The 5,471-nt window shown below is 39.2% G+C and overlaps 1 pseudogene; it reads right to left on the minus strand.

Moving 5' to 3' along the window:
- Nucleotides 1-251: 251 nt before the first annotated feature.
- Nucleotides 252-3,714, minus strand: LOC112090280 (annotated as a pseudogene).
- Nucleotides 3,715-5,471: the final 1,757 nt, after the last annotated feature.

The raw sequence follows: 5,471 nt of genomic DNA on the forward strand, positions 1-5,471 counted from the left end.
AGTGACTAAAGATAACTATCAAATTATTAATCTTGATCCTCATGACTTAGTGAATGGATAACGCGTGAACAGTACCACATGAACAGTGCATAAGCCAACTCTTAATGGTCCTTATCCGGAATTACTTTGATGACTTGGACCAATCTTGGCTCACCATCAGTAGTCACCATGAATGCTTCTCTTTTCTGGACCTCTTGGATTAATCCATTAAGTGTCTCATTGTAACGTTTAGCCCGAGCTCTTATGACTGGTCATACCGGAATTTGAAACGGATCTTGGTTCCATGTGTTAGCCCTAGCTGTGCTCCCATTACTTGAAGTAGTCGTGCCTTGATTTGCATCATTCCCCTCCTCTTGAAAATGATTTGTCCTCAAATCATTACCTACATCAAAAGGACTAAAATCAGTAACATTAAAAATAGCACTTACATTGTACTCACCCGGTAAATCTAGCTTGTAAGCATTGTCATTGATGCGCTCTAGGACTTGGAAAGGACCATCTCCTATTGGAAGCAATTTGGAATGCCTTTGCGCTGGAAATCTCTCTTTTCTCATATGCAACCAAACCCAATCTTCGGGTTTGAAAACCACTTTGTGACGCCCTTTGTTGGCTTACTTTGCATATTGTTTCGTTCTTCACTCAATGTTGAGTCTTACTTTCTCATGAATCTGCCTAATAAATTCAACTTTCTTTTTGCCATCTAAATTAACACGTCCAGTCATAGGTAAAGGAGATAAATCTAATGGAGTTAATGGATTAAATCCATACACAATTTCAAATGGTGAAAATTTAGTAGCAGAATGAACAATATGGTTATAAGCAAATTCAACATGTGGTAAACAATCTTCTCATGTTTTAATGTTCTTTCTAATAATAGCCTGTAACAAAGTAGACAAAGTCCTATTTACTACTTCGGTTTGACTATCAGTTTGTGGGTGACAAGTAGTAGAAAACAATAACTTAGTACCTAACTTACACCACAAAGTCTTCCAAAAGTAACTCAAGAACTTAGCATCTCTATCTGAAACAATTGTTCTAGGCATACCATGTAATCTCACAATCTCGCTAAAGAACAAATCATCAACATGTGAAGCATCATCCGTTTTGTGACATGGAGTAAAGTGTGTCATCTTAGAAAATATATCCACAACCACAAAAATTGAATCTCTACCACGTTTAGTCCTAGGCAATCTTAACACAAAGTTTATCAAAATATCAATCCAGGGCTCATTAGGAATGGGCAGTGGCATGTATAAACCATGGGGTTGCGTTCGGGATTTTGCTTGCCTACATATGACACATCTATCTACTACAAATTCTCTCAACATCTCTTTTCATGTGTGGCCAATAAAAGTGTTCTTGCAAACCGGCTAGTGTTTTAGCTACCCCAAAGTGTCCCATCAAACCCCCGCCATGTGATTCCCTAACTAATAAATCCCGCACGAAACAATTCGATATACACAACTTATTTTTCCAAAACAAGAAATCCTCATGCCCAAAGTACTTACCATTGGCGGTCTTCTAAAAAACGCTATACTCTTCACTAAAGTCATGGTCTAGAGGATATAACTCTTTAATATGTTCAAAACCAAGCAATTTAGCATTAAGAGTAGAAATTAGGACGTACCTGCGAGAAAGAGCATCCGCAATGATGTTTTCCTTACCTTGCTTGTACCAGATGTCATATGAAAAAGTCTCAATGAATTCCATCCATCGAGCATGTCTCTTGTTCAACTTGTGTTGGCCTTTCAAGTACTTCAAGGATTCATGATCCGTGTGAATCATAAACTCCTTTGGCCATAGGTAGTGTTACCAGTCTCTAAAGCCCAAACTAATGCATGCAATTCCTTGTCATAAGTAGGGAAGTTTAGGGCTGCCCCACTCAATTTTTCACTAAACTATGCAATGGGTCTTCCTCCTTGCATTATAAAAGTTTTAGAAAAGTCAAGTAAAGCAAGTAAAGGAACATGAGTTAGTTTTTCCTTGATCAATTAGAATGCTTCCTCTTGCTCTTCTCCCCAATTAAAACCAATGTTCTTCTAGATGACTTCGGTAAGTGGTGCAGCAATGCTACAAAAGTCCTTGACAAACCTTCGGTAAAAGCTAGTGAGTCCATGAAAACTGTGAACATTACCTACACTTGTTGGACTCAGCCACTCTTGAATTGCCCGGATCTTTTCTTCATCAACCTGTATTTCTTGTGCGCTAACAATAAAACCAAGAAACACAAGCTTATTGGTGCAAAAAGTGAACCTTTTCAAGTTAGCAAATAACTTTTCTTTTCTAAACACATCTAAAACTGAATTTAAATGCACAACATGATCATCCAAGTTTTTGCTATAAATGAGGATATCATCAAAATAGACAACCACAAATTTTCCAAGAAAAACACACAAAACATGGTTCATCAATCCCTCATGAAAGTGCTAGGCGCATTAGTTAGCCCAAAGGGCATGACTAACCACTCATATAAACCATACTTTGTTTTAAAAGCAGTTTTCCATTCATCTCCTTCTTTCATTCTAATTTGGTGATTTCCACTTTTCGAATCAATTTTAGAGAATATACAAGCTCTATGTAGTTCATCTAGCATATCATCTAAGCGAGAAATAGGATGACGATACTTTACCGTTATATTGTTGATAGCTCGACAATCAATGCACATTCTCCATGTCCCATCCTTCTTAGGAACCAAAATCACCGGAACGGCGCATGGGCTCATGCTTTCTCTCACATATCCCTTTTCCATCAATTCACTAACCTGTCTTTGCAGTTCTTTTGTCTCCTCGGGATTGCTTCGGTAGGCTGGTCGGTTTGGAATTGAAACACCGGGTACGAAGTCAATTTGATATTCAATCCCTCGAATAGGTGGTAAACCATGTGGAATCTCTTCGGGAAAGACAACATCAAATTCCTGCAATAGAGAAACAATAGAACTAGGCAAGGATGTGTTAAGTTGGTTAGTGTTTAAATACGCCTCTTTGTACAAAAGTACAAGTATTGGCTTCTTTGAAAATAAAGCTCTTTTAACCTCATTTGCTATTGTATAGAAATTCTTTTGTTTTCTCTCTTTTTTTCTCTCAATGGCCGGTTCTTCACTTTCTTTTTCACTCTCAATCGTTTCGGCCCCTCCCTCTTTTTCTCTCTGTTCTTCACTTTCTTTTTCTCTCTCAATCGTTTCGGCCTCTCCCTCTTTTTCTCTCTGTTTTTCACTCTTTTTCTTCTTTTCACTCTCTTTCTTTTGATCACTGTCTTTTTCAACCTCACTTGGTCTTCATAAACTTGCTTTGGAGTCAAAGGAACTAAAGTGATTTTCCTTGATTTATGCTGAAATGAGTACTTGTTGGTGAATCCATCATGCTTGACTCACCGGTTGAATTGCCATGGTCGGTCTAGTAACAAGTGTCCCGCTTGCATTTGTACCACATCACATAACACTTCATCCTCATACTTCCCAATGCCGAAAGAAATCAACACTTGTTTAGTCACCCTTACCTCTCCACTATCATTGGGCCATTGCAACTTGTAGGGCTGTGGGTGTTTTGTTGTTGGAAGCCCTAATTTCTCCACCATAGTAGTGCTAACAACATTAGTACAACTACCTCCATTGATAATCACACTACATACCTTGTTTTGAACATAACACCTAGTATGAAAGATGTTATCCTGTTGCACGTCATCCTTTCCCTTCGCTTGCACACTCAAAGCACTCATTGCCACCAACATCTCTCCTTGGGTGGCATACTCTTCTTATTCCACGTCCTCCAATGGTGGCATGGACTTGAAGTCATCCTCATCATCGGTCTCGATCTCCCCATCATCCCGTATCACCATCACCTTCTTGTTTGGGCACTGGCTTGCTATATGACCCCTGCCTTGACATTTAAAACACTTAATATCATGATTTCGAGTAGTAGAATAATCGGGTTTACCTTGATTTCCTTGGCTGGTCACTTATTGTTTGTGTTCCATCTTAAGTTTGGCCGTAACTTGCTTCTCCTCCTTCCTTACAAAATTCGGCCTCCATGGGACATTCGAGCTAGGGCTTGGGCATGTGGTGCTAACCCTCCTCTTGAGTTGGCTCCCAATCATGATGGCCATGTGCACCATATCCTCCAACTCTACATAATGTTGCAACTCCACCAAATTAGCAATTTCCCGGTTCAGACCAACCAATAACCTAACCATAGTAGGCTCTCGGTCTCCTCTATATTAGCGCGGATCATAGTAATTTCCATCTCCTTATAATAATCCTCCATACTTTGATTTCCTTGTGTAAGGCGTTGCAATTTTTGGTGCAACTCCTGGTAGTAATGGCTTGGTACAAATTGCCTTCTCATCACTATTTTCATGTCCTCCTATGTCTCAATTGGCGGCTCTCTATTCCTTCTTCTATTCAACAACAATTGATCCTACCATACAATTGCATACTCAGAAAATTCAATGGCGGCAAGCTTTACCTCTTAAGCTCGGAGTAGTTGTGGCACTCGAACAACCACTCCACCTTCTTCTCCCACTCTAAGTAAGCTTCATGATCGTTCTTGTATTGGAATGATGGAATCTTCATCTTAATACTTCCTATATTATTATCTTCCCGGCTCCTAGCTTCTCTGTGCCTCCCACCATATCTCCTATAATTAGTAATTGAATCCCGATTATCTTTTTCATCAAAACTGACCCCATAATATTCTTCATCTTCAACCCTCACTTTCCTCGGTTGAACTCTTGCCCTCCGACGCACATTAGGGGTGTTTTGTGGCTGCTCCATACATCCATTCTCCATCTGATTTATGAATTGGCTCCAACTCTTCCCTCATCAATCTCCTCATCTCCTCCATCATAGCCTCCATGAAAAGTTTAGGGTCAAACTCTCCCGATGCTTCCTCAGAAGTGTTCTTCTCCTTTATGTTGGACATATTGACTGCAAAACAAGGTTAGAAAAAAAAAGAAGAAACAATGGGACCTCACAACACTCCCTCACGTGTTTCACTCAAGAATGTGAATCACTCAACCCTCAATTTTTTTTGCTCAATTTAATTCTCTACAGGTTCTTTGCAAACTAATCAAACAATAATCAAAATCCCCGAAACAATTCACCAAGAACTTATCAAAAATCTATATTTTTACAGTTGTCACTCTCAAGATAGCCCAAAAAAACTTAAAAGCCTCCGAAACTCAAGAAAACGCGCGAATTGAAGCCCAAAAAATACGGTCGACAGTTTTCACCCAGTTGATATATTATGAGCTCTGTAACGATTCCGAGTTCAAAAGTTATAGCTGTTTTTTTCTTAACAAAAATAATCAATGCATAGGCAAACCTAAGACTAGATCCTATGCTCTAATACCAACTAACATGAACCCCGCCAACAAAACTGGCGAAATCCGAATCAAGAAAGTCTCCAAGATCGATCTAAAATCACGCTTGTCACGACCCCAAAGATGGGACCGTAATTATTAGGGTTTAATTTAAA

This window comes from Morus notabilis, unplaced genomic scaffold, assembly GCF_000414095.1.
Source record: "Morus notabilis unplaced genomic scaffold, ASM41409v2 Scaffold977, whole genome shotgun sequence".
NCBI classification, from domain to species: domain Eukaryota; kingdom Viridiplantae; phylum Streptophyta; class Magnoliopsida; order Rosales; family Moraceae; genus Morus; species Morus notabilis.